Below are 17,582 nucleotides of genomic sequence, written 5' to 3'. Positions count from 1 at the left end.
GCCGCAGGCACGGCCCCGGGGGCAGCGCCGTGGGTTAGTAACCTGCCCCGGGCCAGAATTATATTTCCTTTTATTTCCCACCCCTTTCTCCTCTGCATCCCGGTGATAAAAGCTCCCCACGTATCTCCTTTCCCCTTCCCATCTGCCCCCTCCTCCCCCCGTGTGGGGCTAGCCCTTATCTCTGCACGGCCTAATTTGATTTTTGCGGCACTGGGAGCATTGCTAATTATCACAATAAAAGAGGAGATGTGCAGCCGGTCGCCGGCCGGCGAGCCCCACCGTCCCCAACCCGCCTGGCGTGGCTGGAGCCGCGCGGAGCCGCCGGGCTCGATGCCCGGCTTCCCGGGCGCGCTGCCGTCCTTGTTTACGACGGCCATAAAACCCAAATGTGCTTTGCCGTTTAGCTCCGTGTATTATAAACCATAATCCGGAGCCCATAAAGGAGCGAGTCCTTTGCATAACGACCGCGCACGTCTCTTTGTGGGCTTTCACGGCGCGCTGGGGCCGGGGCTGCAGCAGCTCCCACCGCGGAGGCGCAGCCGAGCGGGGCCGGTGCCGGTGCTGCGCTTTCAGCCCGCCCCGAGCAGCCGAGGCTTCGGCGGGGTTAAAGCCCCCGGGGCGGTTTGGGGGTCCGGGGCGTCGCGAGGAGCCTCCTGCACCTCCCTGGGGGACAGCGGGGATCGGGGCACCCGCAGCAGCCTCAGCGCCGTCTGACAGCTTCCCCCGCCTGTTGTTTATTTATTTTACCTTTGTGTGATTTACTGATTTACCTACATTGTTGCAAACTTGAATCCCTTAAAGCAACTTAAATCACTCCCAAACCCGGTCACTAATCCGGGGATTTCCCGAAGTAGGCGCTCCGTAAACACAAACACGAGCTGTTTTCGTTAAACCTGAGCGAAACCCGAAGCAGCCGTTTTCTGCCTTTTTTGTGGAGTAGTTTAAACCGGGTTCAAGTTTATTCAAGCCAAACAAATCCTTTGACCTGCAAGGGGGCCGGTTACCCCCTCGGCGTGGTCCCGCTGGAGACACCCAGCCGGTCCCTCTGCGCCCAGCGCCGCGGCGGCGGGACGGGGCCCCTCGCGGATCCGGCCACGGGAACCGGGAGAGCGACGTCGATTCCCACCTCCGCGGCACCGGCACCGGCACCGGCACCCCGCGGCGGCCCGGCGGCTCCCATTGCAGCCCAGCCGCAGGCATCGCTCCTGTATTCGTGCATCCCTGCAGGAAAACCGTGCCCGGAGCCCGGTCCGGAGGCCGCCGGCTTGCAATGGAGCGCGCTGCGGGGAGGCCCCCGAGCAGAGCCGCGAGCGCCCGGCGCGTCCCCGCCGGCCTGGAAGGGTTCCCGGGACCCGAGGGCCGTCAGGGAGAGTCGGGGCACCTGGGAGCAGCCGTGGGCGGAGCGGGCCGGCGGGGAAGCTCCCGGAGCTGCTCCCGAGCGGGTGCAAAGCCTGGAGCAGGGGGAGGTGAGAGCCTGCGGGAGCCAGAGCTGCTCGCGGCAAGGTGCTCGCGGCAGAAGCCTGAGAGGAGCCGGGGCTCGAGCTGGTTTTCTCGGGGAGCAGCAGGAGTCTGGGAGGTAACTGGGGATTAGGGAAACGGCCGCGCTGGCCTGTGGGTGTAGGGTACAGGGGCGGCTGAGGTGCCCGTCCTCCCCGGGAGGCAAAACGGTGCTTTGACCTTTTTGGGCATCTGGAAACATCTGAGATGAAAAATGGTGCCAGCTCCGGCTGCGGGGTTCACCCAGGGCTGTAGGTAACTCTGGTTCTGTTGCAGAGATGATTTTGTGGGGCTGTTTCTGGACTTTCTCAGCTGAAATGAGAAAGAGGCAGCTGCCGAGCGCCTGGGGAAAAGCCCGGGAGCAGCCTGGCCTCACTCCCCCGCTGCTGGTGCCTGGGGCACAAGCGGTCGGGGTTAAAGCAAGCCTCTCCCCGCAGTGGCTGTGTCTCACCCGCTTTACCTCTATTTCCTATCTCGCTGGATTAAAGCACACGTGCTGAGGACTGTGCGTCTTGCAGTTACACCTCCCGCGGCAGCGGCAGCCACCTGAGCGTGTGCGTGTCATTCTCCAATTAACAGCCCGGGGGGAAAAACAAAGCAGAAGCCGCGATGCAGACCCTCTTCCTGGCTGCTCCCCTCGTCCTTTCCAGAGCGCAGGGAGGGGAGACGTGTGACTGCTGTGTCGCAGGTGACCGGGGCAGCTCAAAAGTTATCAAAGCTTGATCACGTTTGGTAGGTGGAGAAAAATCCCCGAGACGCTAACTTTCTGCAGACTCTGCAAAATGAGGCTGCTGATGAGGGGAGAAAGCCCCTCTTACCTACCCTGCGTTGGCGAAGTCTACTGAGCTCCCCCTTTTATTAGACACCGGAGAAGCCACAATGCTCCTGGGAACCAAAGCGATCGGGGCGAGGGGGCCGCTCTGACTCCTGGGCTCTGCTAGGCACCTTTTCACTCGGCAGCTCTGCCTAACTGGCCAGTTAATGGATACAAAGCCCTGGAGGGAGCTGAGACTAACTTGAGAAACCCAGGAAAACACTGATCTCAGCAGAATGCTGTGTGCAGAGGAGACTCGCCGAAGGTGAGGTCCTGGGGGGGTCCTGGGGCGAAGAAGGTGCTGCTGGCCCCGGGCAGCCGGGTCTCGTTCGGGGCTGGCAGGACACCTCGCGCAGGCTGTTCTGCTCTCCGGGACACCTCGCGCAGGCTGTTCTGCTCCGGAGCGGTTGTCCTTAGCCTCCACTGCTCTCTGCTGGTCGCAGCCCTGCTGCACAAGCGAGCCCAATCCGGGCTTCTGCGCCCCAAACCAGCCACGAGAAGGGGCGTCTGGGCAGCTGCCGCGGCCGAAACCGGTCCCCGAGCAGAGGATGGTCAAGGCCTGGATGAAAACGCCGGAGTGCAGAGCCGCTCCAGCCTGAAACCAATCTGAGCAAAAAACAGCTGCTTTGGGATGTCCGGATCTCTTCAGTGACCTAAAAAAACGTTTTTAATCTAGTAATTGCTCACCCTGCAGTAAAGCTTTATATCCTCTCTGGCAGGTCCATCTTATTTGAAGTGATAAACTAGGAAGCCAGAGCTGAAAAGATCATTGCACAAGGTCGTCGAGACGGGGACGGGCAGGTTTGGCTGCCAGTTCTCGGCAGGAGACGGAGCGCGGCTCGGTGGTTTCGTGCTCGCCGTGAGCCGGCAGGATTAGCTGCTGTTCTTGGCCCTGTTCTTGGTGTCGGGTGGTCTCAGGCGAAATCCTTCTCCCCCTTCTCATCTGCTTAGTCCGTGTCCTAAAGCACTTGTGGTCTCTCTTGCTGTGCCTGTAGTGTGTTTAACGAACGGAGCGCGGACTAAAGACAGTGCTCTGTAGGGAAACCCTGGGCCAGCCTGGAGGAGCTGGAGCTGTGTCTGGTTTCCGCGGTTCTTGCTCTGCACTACACAATAAAACCATGAGTTGTAACGCCAAAATGGGAGACACTGGAGGAGAAAACGGGTTCCCAGCAGGATGGATAAGGTCCTTCTTGTCTAGGCAGAGCGTGACTCAAGGTCAGCCCTCAGCCTGGACAGCGCAGTAGGCAGGGAGCTCTGAAGACGCCGGTTTAATTGCTCAGTCACCAGGTGATTTTGTTGGGTGAAGTCCTTCTAATGTAACGAGTCTTTCACACTTGATCCCCGGGTTTGGTAACAGGTCTGTGCACTGAGCAGAGGGACAACACAGGAGGGTCGAAGGGTTTATTGAGACAAGACTCCCGAGCTGAGCGTGGGCTGTCAGCATCTACCGATGGATAGTTATTTAGTTTACTTTTATTTTCAGATCTTGAACCTCTTAAGGAAGAGGGACAGCTGAGGGCCTGGTTATCTGCCGTCCCTTCGCGGTGTTCCCGTTCCCGGAGCAATGCAGCAGCTTGCACCGTTCCCCGCAGCTCCGGCCCCGAGGTCCGGGCGCTCGCAGCTGTACAGCTCCCTTTGCCCACGAGAGGCTGCTGGTGCCGTGCAAAAGCGTCCCCGATGCTGGCTTCTCCCTTTATTTATTTATTTTTTAAAAATTCTCACTTTAAACAACAAAACAACAATAAAATGGAAAGGAGCAAGAAGCCGCTTTCTCCGGGGCCGGACCGAGGGCTTCGCCGACGCGTGGCCCTGGCCTTGGGGAAGGGAGGCTGAGGCAGGACACCTCGCGGGAGCCTTCCTCCCCTCTGCCGCGGGTTACAGCCGAGGGGACCAGATCCATGTGTTCCTGGGGAATAGGGCGAACGTGTCCCCGTGCGAAGAGCGGCGGGACTGGCTGGCTGGCGGGTGAACGGCGGCAGGGCGTGGGGAGCAATTCCCCGCTGACACCCACATCCCACGTGCTGCTGCAGGCTGCACCTCTCCGTTCCGCTCAGTGGCTTTTCGAGGGTTTTTTGGGATCCAGGATCTATGTTCCCATGGGCCCATTCTGCTTTGGGGAGGGAAGGAAACCCCTGTGAAACCCTCAGCAGTGTGAGCAGCTCTGCTCCAGCCTGGGGAGGGGGTAAGACCTTGTACCCCCCCTCGGAGGGGGCAGACGTGAGGCAGCGGGATGGGCTGTTGAGTATCTGCTAACGGGGGCAGGAGGGGAGGGGAACTCTGGCCAGCCCCCGCTTCTAGTCCTGGCCTCCTTCCTGAGTGGATTTTGGTCCGAATCCTCATGCATACTAAAATGTGTTTACAGTGTTGGTTATTTCACATCAACAAACCTCCTTCCACGCCGGGGGGCCTGCTGGGAGCCACCTGAGGACGGCACCGCTAAGAGATGGAGCTCATGCATTTTGCATGTGAATAGTTTGGGCTGGATGATTATAAAACAGCAGCACCCTGCGCTGGGCTTTGCTGTGCTTTTCGTGTGCCTATCAGCGGAGAGCAGCCCTTGGATCTTGGCCTCCACGTTAGCTGAGGAGCGACAGCACAGAAAGGGGGACATCAATCCAAAAACCAGAGTGGGGGAAAAATGCTCCACTTCTTTGCTCCTACAGCCTGCTCTGGACATCAGCCTTCGCACTGTCCGAGCGCTGGGTCAAGACCCGCTGGTCCTGAAGCCTGTGTCCTGCCGTCGTCAGCAGATGTGTCACCTCTGCGTGCTGGGCAAGGGGCTCTTTCCGTCTTGTTCTACTTCATTTCATCCGTGAAACTTGGTGCGGTCGGTCCATGAAACCCCTGTGGATGTTTACTTGAGACACTGCACTGGAGCAAACTGCTTCCCGGAACCTGCCGCTGGTCCCGGGACCCCCATTCCCGCGTGCGCTGCTCGGCGCCGGCAGAAGTGTCCCCGGCTTGTGCTCGTTCCCTGGCAGCTCGGGGACTCTGAGACCCTGAGCAGGGGAAAGAAAAACCTCCTGGTGTCCCAGGAGATCCCACCGTGCAATAGGTAATCTCATTACTTCAACAAGAACAAGCTGGGGAATTGATTCATAACTAGACTTGCATTTTGGAAACAACAAGTGTCATTTTCTTTTTTTAATACTGATGCGTGTTAAAGTAATCTGATTATTAGTAAAAACCCCTCTATAACCCATCTCTGACCAGGACGAAGGGTCTCTGACCCTGGGGGCAGGTTTTGCTCTCTGACGTCCTTGGCTGAGTTTGCAGGGCCAGTTTCCACCAAAGGGCATCTCTGCCCGTTCCCCTGCGTCGTATTCGGCTCCCAGAAAGGACGGTCTCGCGCTTCGGGCACGCCGGATGGTCCCTTCTGGATTCGGCTACGGATGTCTCGTGTGACCTTGACGTCGTTTGCCTCCCCGTGCCTCCCTTTTCCAGGCCCAGCCTGTGTGCGGTGTCCGTGCCGTGGGCTGGCTGGGACGGGGGCTGCGCCTCGCTGGACCTTGGGGGCTGCTCCTCGTCCTTCCCCGGGGACACGCTCCGAGCTCGCCGCCTCTGCCGCTCCGTCCTCGGGGCGACGGCTGCTTGGCTCTTCTGGACGCATCACCTCAGCGACGGAGGAGAAACCAGGAGCCAGGTTTAAGCCGTCTGCCCAGGCCTGGGAGCTCCCAGCCGGTGGGGTGCGGGGCGGAGGGGACGATAAGGCCGGCCGGGTCCCCCGGCTCCTCCCCAGCAGTTGGGACTAAAAGCCCCTCTCGTTGGTGCATCTCATTGTGTGCTGATGGCCGCGGATGTCGGGTAACCATGGCAACTCATTGATTAGCATCCAGCCCCTGTGAAACGAGGAACATGCAGCCATAAGAATTACAAATGATGCTGTATTGTCTGCTGCCAATAGGCTGATTACTGCCATTTTCTGCCAGGTAGACCAGCTTTTACAGGCAACCCTGCGGTGTGTAATTACCATGCTGTGATTGATGCATTGCTATAGTTACTATCTGCTGTGTTCCCTGACTAATAGTTTTTAAATTCCTCTTCAGATGGAAATGCATTGCCTGTAAATGTGAGAGGCAGAGGTCTACCGAGCCGGGAGATTCATCCTGCGAGAAGCCAGTTTGGGTGTGGAAAAGCGTCTCATAAAGTAAAATGCGGTGGTCAAGTGCATGAGTCACTTGGATCAAACCACCGCCGCTGCTGCGGGATGAATGGGGATGTAAAGCCGTGGGCGGGAAGGGAGCGGGAAGCTGGGATGGCGCAGGCACTTGCTGGGGTGTTTTTGCAGGCCTAAAACATTTGCCACCTGTTGATACCGCATGGTTGTCCTGGAAATAACCGGCTCCTACGCTGCGACCTGCAGCAGGACGCACAGGAGCACAGACGTGCGCAGAGCAGGACCTGGCGTCCTGCAACCCCAAAGCCTCCTGCGTGGGGGGAGCAGGGATGTTTTGCCACCAGAGAGCTTGCAGCCGGCGGGGCGGGTGCTTGAGGGCAGAGTCTCAAACACCGCAGGGTGTTTCCTCGTTCGTAGTCCCGTCCCTGGGTCCCGCCGGCTGCACGGCCTGCAGCAGCTGGAGGGTCGACTCTGCCGTCGTGGTCCTCGCGGACGGCAAGTGCGAAGCCGTCCCGGCGGCGCCAAGCCAGCGCTGCGCTGGCTGCCGATTAGTTGGTGACTGGTTTGGACCTCGGTGGCCCAAGCCCGTCCTGGAGAGGCATCGGGCAGAGCCCGGCTCAGAGCCGGGGCGGTCGCAGACGGGCTCTGCCTCTCCCGGGGAGGGAGCGCCAGCCGCCCGGGCCGGTCTCCCCCGCGCGTCGCCGCTGGTGTTTAGACACCCGCGTAACCTATACAAAGCTAAAAGTGGTTTGTTTCCTTTCAGACTGTTGAGTGCAGCCAGGGTAATTTAGTAGAAAAATGTCATGCTAATGCAATTCAAAGTTCAAATGATCTTTCATTTCGAGGGAAAGAAGGATGCGTGTGCAGGCAGAATGTTAAAACCCGGTACTTGCCCTGCAATTCAAACAGAAATATGAGCTTCGGGGGATACATAAGTCACATGAAGTACTGTGAGTGAAACGCACAAAATGAATAAAAATGATCCGGAAGCCGCTATTAGCATTGCTGGGGGGCAGATCCAGCTCCGAACAAGTGTAGTGGCAGTCGGGAGCAGTGCTGGAAAGGAGAATTTTGCATGAAATCACAATAACATGGAAATAATGAGAAGAAGTTATCAGTAAGACATTTTCTGTATTAATATCTGAACGTTGCAGTCCCGGTGCTCTTGCTCCTCTCCGACCTGATCCGATCGCCCCAGCGTCCAGGCGAGGTCCGCTGGAGCGGGACCACGATGCCGCTGCCGGGAGCGAGGGGTGCTGCCAGCTCCTGCGCGTGGGCAGCTCCGCCGGGGCTGTGGCATGGCTTTGCCTTGCTCTTTCAAACGGGTGTTAGGGCCTTGATTTCGGGGAATCGCACCGGCTCGGCTGCTAGCTCAGGTCCGAGAGCCCCAGCCTGGGGAACAGCTTACTGCCAGCTGCTCGAGGAGAAAGCGAAAATCCCTCTCAGCTGCTCGAGTGCTATTTCGTGTAGTCCCGGCTCCTCAGCTATTGTAAATCAGAAGAGCTCCTTGAGCCTGGTGCTGTGATTTACACCAGCTGAAGATTTGGCTCTCCGAGGCTCAGTGCAGCAAGTCTCCCTCCTCCCGCTGAAGGCAACCGCCGCACAAACGCGTCGGGGATCGTTTCCCTCGTGATGCCGCTCAGGCTGCTCAGCTCCAGATGCGATGGGTGGTGCGAGTACCCCCCGTCCTCCCCGCAGCAGGTGCCCCAGGGGCAGGGAGCCGCGTAGGCGGCTGCGGGTGCCGGGAGCAGCCGTAACCCGGGCTGAAGGTGCAGCGTGGTCACAAGCGCGTGGGCTCTGCGCGGGCGGCTCTGCACCGAGCACATCGCGCCGGCACGGACAGGCAGCGAGGATGCTTGGGGTACCGGTAACCGCCTGCTGCTTCCCCTGCCTGCTGTGCTGCCTCTGGCAAGGCACCTCGTCCCTCCGCTCTTGCTTCCCGCTCGCTTTTTCCTCGCGCTGGATCCCAGGGAGAAGGACTCAGCTTGGAAGCCACGTCTTTAGTGGTAGCTGTTAGCACAACGGTGCGAGAACGATCTGCTGACAGCAGCTAAAGGATGCTTAGGATTTGAAGTCCCCGGGCCGGCGTTCTGCACAGCGGTGGCCATCCCCTCGCATTTGCAAAACCTGTCGAAGTCTTGGGGTGGAAGCTGCCATTGCAGCTTGAAAGCATTATCCTCCTGAAGAGCACGGAAGGAAAAAAGCCTCGGTATCTGCCAGGATTCATGAAGCATAATTGAAACGCAGACAGAACCGTTTCTGCAGGAAAAACGAGGGGTTCCAGCAGCCAGCAGGAATTAGCAGCGGGCAGGCGTCCTCTGAAAGGGAGAAGAGCCCTGGCTTAGTGCAAATCAGCAGTCTGCCCTCTCCCTGCCTCTTTTGAAGTGGAGGAATGGAGAAGTTACGCGACACAGAGGGGGACTGTTTCTAAACAGAATTGTTGAAGCATCTCCAGGAGGCAACAGCAGCTCTTTTAATCCAGAAGAGCCCAGCAGAGCCTCCGCTTCTGCCTGCGATGCCGACAAAAGGAAGCTCCCGGAGGCCGGAGCCTCCCGTCTCCTCAGAAAATTGCAGCAAAGTTCTCGGTCACTTGCAGAAAACTGAGTCTCAAAGTTTCCCTTGTCTCCCCCTTCCCCGCAGAGCCTCGTCCTCTGCGTTCCCAGCTCTCCCACCCGCCTCGGTCTCCCTCCGCAGTTGCCCTCCCAAGGGCCCCGTTTCACGGCAGCGAGGGATTCAGCCCGCCGTTTCCCACAGGCTTGACGTTAGTTAAAATAATGCTCAGCAAAACCTCCTACCCGGCAAAGCGAGGAACTTCCATCTGGCGCGAACGCATTTAAGGCTTGCATTTAAAATGCACGTCGCTACCCAAGTCCCTAAGTAGAGTTGTATCTCTGCCTAATCTGTCTAATCGTAACCGTGTACGACTGCGAGGCTTCTGAAACAGTTAACTGCATGTGTCCAGAGGAAAGACATTACCGAGGTAATTGGGCTATAAAATGGTACGTACACGCGGAGGGATTCTTTCCGACGATACCCTGGTAATCTGGGGAGCCAAGTTTGCTTCTCTGTGATCCCGGGATGTGTGTTGCTGCACTCAGTGTTCTCGGTGGTGCTGTACGTATCTGGAAGGTAATGTAATTTTTTAACAAAAAAATTTTTTTTATTACAACTCCGCATTCAGCATAACTCTTCCCGAGTCCTCTGCATGATTGTTTGCAAGTAGCTGATTGTTAGGAAGGAAAGGTAATTGCGGAAAGAAAATGAGAGACTCAAGAAAACTGTTTGGAAAGTTGAAGGGAGCCGTGGCGCGAGCAGCAACACGGCTGATTGCCTGTGGCTGATGAAATCCATTTGCATCTTCCAATCTTTCTCTGGCTGCGTCTGACATTCGTCTGCCTCTCTCCTGGCGCGTGAAATTCCTCCCCGTCGCTGGCGGGGACGGGCCGGACTCGAGGCCCTTTCCGGGGAAGGCCTGATGCTGCCTTGAAAGGACCAGCGTGAACACTGCAACCTTTTTCTTCCTCTGTCCTTCATCCAGAAGGACATTATTGCCGTAAATCTACCAATATCACCAGGATTTCTCAGCTTTTCGGACTCTGAGGTATTCCTGCTCCTCGCACAGGGGGATGCAGCAGAGCATCGTCACCCGCCGCACCGGGAAGAACGACATCCCGGGCACCTTGCTCGAGGTTACAGATGGGTTCGCGGCAGGGGCAGGGAGCTAAATCTGTATTTCCCGAGTTGCAGGCAGTTTCCCCAGGCACAGAACTGTGTTTGCTTTCTCTCTTTGCCCTTAAATATCTTTGGCTTGGAGTGGGTAAATAACCCCAGCAAAGCGTGCCTTTTTGGAGAGGAGGATGATTTATGCCGTGGGTGGCGGGGTTCTCCCTGCAATTTTTTGAAGAGCCAATTACAAAATGGATCTTTTGCCTCCGTGAACTGCCTGCTAGAAAATGCCCTTGCTGTTATTCCGGGCGTACGGCTCGCTCGCTGCGCCGTCCTTTCCGAAGGAGATAAAAGCCTCTGCTCAGCTTCGAGGGCCTTCCTCCTCCAGGGAGATGGAGGGGCCGAGAACAAGGCCCTGCTCGGGGGCGAGTTCAGGGGGAGGACGAACAAATCCGGGCAACCTCCCGTTTGCCGGGAGCGGACGAGCCCCCGGCGGGGACCAGGATCGCTGCAAATGGGCTCCAAGCCGCAGGAGTGGCCGCTACAGGGCGGCTGGGCCGTGCCAGGGCAGCGGTCCGTGGTGCAGGGTTGCATCCCCGGCCGCGGCACCCCGGGCCCGGCCCCTCGGCTCCCCCGTGCTCGTAGCGCGAGCAGAGCACCGTCGCGGGGGCAGATATCCCTTCCCATCCCGGACCGTTTTTATGGCCTGAACCATGAAAATCAATGCTGTAGTGATTTTTAATCCGGTGTGTTTGGTGTGTCTGTGTACACGCATGTGTATCTCCGCAGATGGGAGCTGCGTTCCCGGTCGGTGCAAAGCCGCATCACACCACGGAAATGAATGGAGCTGGCAGCTTCTGCCGGCAGACGATCGCTCCCTGCTTTAGTCGCTTGCTCTAACGCGACTGCTGTGCAGCTCCTGCCCCTCGTGCCGCTGGCTCTCCCCCTTCGTCCGGCTTATTGCGGCGGAGCTGTCTGTGTAAGGGGGTCGTAAGTAATATTAACCGAGCTAAGAAAGGATGGTGCTCACTTGCTATTCCAGATATTACTGTTTTTCTCTTCTCATCATCGCAGAGCTTGTTATTATTGTATCACAGGTTTTAAGTGTAACGTGGTCTTCTGTTTTTGATCTCTCTCCCTCTCAAAAAAAAGGGAGCAGAGAGAGGGGATGAGGGAATTTGCTGCACCCGCGTGACGCCGGGAGCCGCGGCTCCGAGGGCGAGCGCAGCTCCTGCCGCGTCCCGCAGCTTCGAGGTCGTCTTCTGCAGAGCCGAGGAGATGCAGCCGAGGTCGGTGAGGGCTTGCCGGGCCTCAGCTCGGCTCAGCTGGGAACCTCCGCGGCCGAGCGGTGTGCGGGGAGCTGCGTCTCGCAGGACGCTGCAGCGCGGGGCTGGCGCCGGACGGTCCTCGCTTCTTGCTGCCCCGTGCCAGGCACCGGCCTGGGGAAGAGGTGCTGCTGTGCAGGACCAGCCGGGCCCGCCTGGGCCGCGGCGTTCGGTCGCGGGTAATTACGGGTACGTGCGGGGTAGCGGGACCCCGCGACCGGGGCTGACGGCGGAGGCGGATTTACAGTCTGCTCGGCGGCGGCCGTCGCGAGGGACGCTCGTCGGGGCGAGACGCCCGCCTTCGCTGCATAACACAAGCTGTTGAGCAGCGGCTGACTTACGCCCAGCCGCGCTGCCTGCGCCGTTAGAGCCCCCGGAGGATTAATTACGGCGATATATACCCCTCCACGCAGGCGTCTCGAGAGCGGCGCGTCCGTAAATCAAGCGCGTGCTTATTGCGGGCAGCTTCCTCCAAAGCGCTGCGGCTCTTCGCCGATGGAAAGCGAAGGGAAAGCACCAGGAGCCGGGGGCGGATTTCCCTTCCCAGGGCGACGGCCCCGACCGACGGCCCCCAACCGTCCTTCTCGCTCTCGCTCTGCGGGAGAGCAAGGTCCGAGCATCTCGGTGTGCGTTGGGCATCCCGGTGCCCCGTCCGCCTCCTCCGCCGCTGCCCTGCTGCAAAATGATGGATAAACGGATGGAAAAAATGCTCGAAATGATAGATAAATGGATGGAAAAAAATGCTGATTTACTCCTTCCTGTGCTCAAGCTCATTGAAAAGCAGAGAAACGTAACAGCTTGCATCGCTCCCAGGGTAACGGCTCCTAAAGCGCTTTGCAGGCAGCGTGCTGGACTCTGCTCGTGTTGTGACACTGTAAATCCCGACTGGCTCCGTGGACCGGGCGAGTGGATCCCCGGCTGCGGTGACGTGGCCTGGCCCTTCCTGCCGAAATCCCGGGCTTTGCGAAGCTGGCTCAGTACGGGTGACCTTTCATTAAAGGCGGTTACCTATTGAAGAGATGACTGCTTAAAAAAGCTATCTTCCTCCAAGGTTTTGTTTCATTTTGACTTCTTTGGCCAAAGAGGAAAAAGTCTGAAAAATACTTGGAAAGAGATGAGAATTTCCGCAGCAGAACGACCGCAGGTGCAGGACGAAGCTTTGGCGGGGAGGAGGCAGGTGGGTGCCGGGCAGGACTGCAGCTTCGGGGGGTCCCCGGCGGTGCCTCGGGGGCCCCAGCCGTACCCGCCGCTCGGGATGCGCACACGTGTCTTTGCAGAGGGAGGTGTGATCTGCGCCAGCGCGATGCCGTCCTGCCCTCTCCCGCCGTCCTCCGCAGCGGGACCTCGCTCCTACCCGGTGCCTCTCATCCGCAGGGGACGTTCCCGGGCAGCACTCGCGAGCGGCCGTATTATGAATTCCTCCTGTCAGGTGATAACTTCTTATGAGGTTCTTATTCTTTGGACAATATATTAAAAGCGTATTTTCTGCCAGGTTTGTTTCGGCTCGTTCCTTGCCCTTGAGTTCCCCCGCTTTCCCTCCGCCTTTTCACCTGCGTGGCGTTTTCACCGGAGAGGTTCAATACAGCCCTGATCCCCCCGTTCCCCGGGGCGCACAAAGCGGCTTTACAAACCCGTAAATCCAGAAAGATAAAAGGCATTTTTACTGGTGGTGTTGCCATGAAAGCACAAAAAAGGGGTCTGATAGGCAAATTTGTTATTGAACTATTCCATAATAGCTCATAATAGCAAAAGCACGTGGAGAAAGTGCGTCGGTGGTGGGAGGTGATGGGTGGAAGGCCCCCGGGCTCGGCTGGCGGTGGCATTGGCAGCGGGGAGCCGTGCCGCGCCGCACCGTGCCGCGGAGGATCAGAGCCCGGGAGGCCTCGCCAGCGCCGTCTTTGCAGCACCAGCGTCGCGGCCGGGCGATGCATTTGCAGCCGAACGACCGGGATCGCTGGGTTTGCTCTGCCGGGTCGCGGGGAGGTGCCCGGCCGCGGCACCGGGCGCAGTGCAGCGGCTTGGCCTTCGGCCTCGGGGCCTCGGCCCCCCCGAGCTCCCGCTCCCGCCCGGGGTTTCCCGGAGCCGCGGCGCACTAGATGGCAGGAGTCAGTCGCGCAAGCGGAGGCGGGCGGCCGCCCTCCGAAACGCGGCGGGAGCTGCGCCGTGCAAAGCCGCCCGCTCGCCCGGAGCCGGACGGGGCTTCGGCGGCGATGCTCGCCTCTCCCCGCGGGTCTTGGGACGGCGCCTGCCCCCTTCCCAGAATCCGGCCGCTCTGCGGAGGAGGAGGACGGTGGGGACGTGTTGGGGCCGCCGGGATGCGGCACCTCAGCCCGCCCCGGTGCCGGTGCAGCCGCCCCTGCAAACCGCCCCTGCGATCCGCTGCTGGCCCAGGAAACGGCCGGTGGAGCGGGCCGGTGGGGCCGAAGGGGTCCAGCCGCCCTGCCCTCGCCCGTCCCCGCCGTCGCTCCTTGCCGTGACGGCTCTGCCGCGCTCCCCCCGGCCCCGCGGTCTGCTCGCCCCGCGGCAAGCGCAGAGGAGCTCAGCGAAAGCTTCTGCCGCCTTGATTGACTCCCGGACCAATTAAGGCTGCGTGCGGACAGATGGAGCGCTCAGGTCCCGAGTTTTGCCCTGATCTTGTGCTTTCTCCGTTCCCCCGGGGCCTTCCAGGTTAATTGTGCTGATCTCTCGCTGCCTTTTTCCGCTGGCCCCGCAGGACGCTGCCCGGCCAACGCCGCGACGATCCGGCCTCGGGAGGCGCTCGGAAAGCGGCGGCGCGAGGGGGGAGAATTCATTCGCGTCACCAGGCAGCAGCGGCACTCGCTGCCATCGCTTAATTCTCGGTTCAAGCCCCGTGGAGAATGCAAACGGCTCCGCTCCTCGGCCAATTTACAGCTGCTGACAGGCTGCAGAACGACGTCGTCGTTAGGGGCACGCGCGCGTCCGGGGGCTCGCGGCAGGGCGACAGCGTGATGCGCAGGCGAGGAGCGCCGCGCGGCCGCTGCTCCAAGCGAGCATCACACCCTGCGCTCACGGGCGTCTCGCGCCGCCGCGACCGGCTCTTGGAGGAGGCCCGGCAGCTCCGAGGGAGCCTGGGAGGAGGCCGGGGCCGTCGGTGCGGGCGTCCTTCGAACGGCTGCGATGCATCGGGCGCCGATGGCCGAGCGTGCAGGGCCCCGCTCTACATCGCCGAGCGCGCAGGGGGACGGCAGCGCCGCGTGCCCGCGCACGGGAGGAGCCCGGGGGACCCACGCCCGAGATCCCGGAGCGCCCGGGAGCCGCGGGAGCGGGGCTGCTCCGGCGTGGGAGGCGGCGTGCGGTCCCGGGGCAGGTCCACGCGCGACCCACCGCTTGGCAGGGAGATGCCTCCCAGCAGCGGCCGAGGGAAGAAGGAGGGAGGAGGCGGCGAAAGGGCCCCGAGCTCAGCGCGCTGCGCTCTGTCCCCCACGCCGACTCTGCAAACAGCGTTTCCATGCCAGCATTTATCAACACGTGCCACCCTCCCGGTCTGAGGCTTGCACCCTTCTCCCCCAAAGTCCCCAGCCTGCCGTCCCTGCCGGGCCAAGAGCTTCCAGCGCCTGCAAAGCTCCCCCAGCCCCAGCTAATCTTGTTTATCAGGTTGTGCTAATCTGAGGCCTGGAATTGGCTAGTCCTGTACTCAACAGGGGCCTGCTGCTGCAGTTAAGTAAATTATCTTCTTAATAATGACAAATCAATTATCGGTGCCGTTTCCAAGGAGAATGCTTTGGTCTACCTTTTCCAAAAAGCAATAAACCTGTATACTTCCACTGCCAAGAATTAGCTGCAGCAATGCAGCCAAAATAATAAGGAATAATCCAACCGTACAGACAGCAAGTTAATGAATTATCCTCTCCCAGCTGAAGGTGCTTAGAAGCAGGGCAGAACTGAAAAATGGGCAGAGACCTGGCTGGGTTGTGTAGAGATACTCTGCTGCTCTTTGCCTGCTTTTATTTTTCTTCTTCCAAGAGGTGATGATACTGCTCGAGGATTAGGGGAGTTAAGTGCGGGCTGCGCGGGGATCGTGGCCGCGGCCCAGGGCTGTGAGCGGGCTGGTTTCCGCCGCGCCGAGCTGCTCCGGCGAGCGGCAGCGTGCCGAGGTTGCACCGGGACGAGGCCGGGGCCGGGATGCCCGGATCGCTCGGCGGCACCGCGGCTCGGCGCTCGGCACGGGCTGTGCCGGGAGGTTGCCTCCGCGCCCCCCCCGCCGCCGCAGCTGCTCCCGGCCTCTCATTAGCAGCCTTGGCGTGCGGGCGGCATGTGGGCAGCCATTATTTAGCGGCGTTACTTGCGCTGACAGGATTGATGGGACATTTCATCAAGCAATTAGGAAAAGAAAAAAGAAAAAAAAGTCGAACTTGTTCCAAAATACAACGGCAGCAGCCGGCATAAATTAATGTGTGTAGTTTTTAAGTGTTTACCACAGCACTGTTTTCTTCTCTCTTCCCACGGGAGATAATTAAGAAAGAGGCTCTTTCTCTGCTACCATTAGGTATCAGGAGATGCTGCCATATCCCCTTAACTCCTGCGAACCTCCTTGAATCTGACAGATGATCAATTTAACGTATTGAGAAGAGGGTGTTTATTTCTTTTCCACTCTAAGTTTAGGCATTATTATTTCCCTGGGTGAATTGATTCATATTTGCTTGGCTTCATTAGCTGAAATGTGCCATACACCAAATTAGCACCGAGCTCTCCGCGATCAAGAAGGATGGAGCAGTTTGTTCTTATCGGTAATTGATCATGGAGCTATTAATGGATGCAAATGTATTTGTTCGCTCTGCTTTGATAAATAGTGGCTCGCCTCTCTGCTGCGATATGATTTGTGCTTGCGTTTGCTCTCTCTGCCCGCCACGCAGTCCCCAGGCCCCGGGCCGGAGCGCGGGGCTAGCGGCAGACGCACCTTCCGGCTTGCTTCTCCTTTGCTCTGGGTTATCGGTGGCCACGCTCCCCCCGGTCCAGCCTGGCACTGGCTGCGCCTTGCAGCAAGCTGCTCCGGTTTCTGTGGTCAGCGAGCAGCTTCCCATCTTGCAGCGCGGGCTGACGTTCCCCGCGCGGGATGGGGGAGCCGTCAAGGACGGGCAACGGGGCCGAGGCGAACCCGCCTCTTTCTCCAGCTCGGCAGCACCCATTTAGCTCCCGAGCTGTCTGTGGCGTGACTTACGGCAGCTCCTGCGTCCCCCCTCGCCGCGAGCCCTCGGCGGCAAGGTCGTCCTCGGCCGCGCTCGGCCCGCCGCCGCTCCGGTCTCTGCTGGGGCTTCCCAGCGCCGCTCTGCCGCTCCCGCCGCCAGGGACGAGGAGGAGCTGGTTTGCCAGGACGCCTTGCCACCTTTCGCTACAGATAAATCTCGGATAATGCTTTTTTCCCCTTTTCATTACGATAACGGCATCATTTTTGTACATGGCAATTCTCAGGCACAAATAGCACTAAATCACCTTCCCCTTCTATGGTAACTACACTAATATTATTAATACCTTGTATTCATAAAACAATTTCCAGCATCTCAAAGCGCTCTGCACACATCAATTTAGCCTTACAACCTTCCGCTGGGAGAATTGCCAGTATGAGCCACATTTTATAGCAGGGTCGAGGGGAGGCATCGGGGAGGAGAGCCGAAATCTCGGCAGCGGGGCCCGCCGGCGCCCGGGCCGGGGCCGAGCAGGGAGCAGGGAGGCAGCACCCACCTATGCTGGGGAAACCGAGTTCGACGGGTTAAACCCCGAAGCAGCTCAAGATGGCTGAGAAATCAGACGAATGCAAAAAGCCCACTGGGTCTCAGGAGTTTTTTTAATTACCGTCTTCTGCCGCTTTTTAATTCGAGGCATCAAAGAGGAAGGAGAAAAAAGCGCGAAGCTGGTGGGTACCCGTGGCGGGGGGCTGTCTGTCCGTCAGCGCGTTTCTTCTGCTGGGGACAAACAAACCCCTCTGCTTTGTTCTGGGGCAACGTTTTGTTCCAGGCATTACTTTCTCTTCTAAAAAAAAAAAGAAAAAAATCCTAGAGATTTGGCACGTTGCAGAAGGGAAAAATGCTGTTTAGGGGATTAAAAAGAAAATAACTCCTTTCTTTCAAATAAATTACAAAGCTCGCTCTTGCTGCTTTGTACCTGAGCAACCCGTAGGAAAATAGCAGTTTATTTTTAGTGCCAG

General features: G+C 59.0%; 1 long non-coding RNA gene across 1 annotated transcript; it reads left to right on the top strand.

Annotated features, from left to right (window-relative positions):
- Positions 1-1,597: 1,597 nt before the first annotated feature.
- On the top strand, positions 1,598-12,910 carry LOC135323673 (uncharacterized). Its single transcript, XR_010385151.1, has 2 exons — positions 1,598-2,576; positions 3,031-12,910. It is a non-coding gene; the product is annotated as an uncharacterized LOC135323673 (long non-coding RNA).
- Positions 12,911-17,582: the final 4,672 nt, after the last annotated feature.

Source organism: Dromaius novaehollandiae, chromosome 26, assembly GCF_036370855.1.
Source record: "Dromaius novaehollandiae isolate bDroNov1 chromosome 26, bDroNov1.hap1, whole genome shotgun sequence".
Lineage (NCBI taxonomy): Eukaryota > Metazoa > Chordata > Aves > Casuariiformes > Dromaiidae > Dromaius > Dromaius novaehollandiae.
The sequence above is the reverse complement of the archived record's forward strand: the minus strand, read 5'-3'. Positions and strand labels throughout refer to the sequence as shown.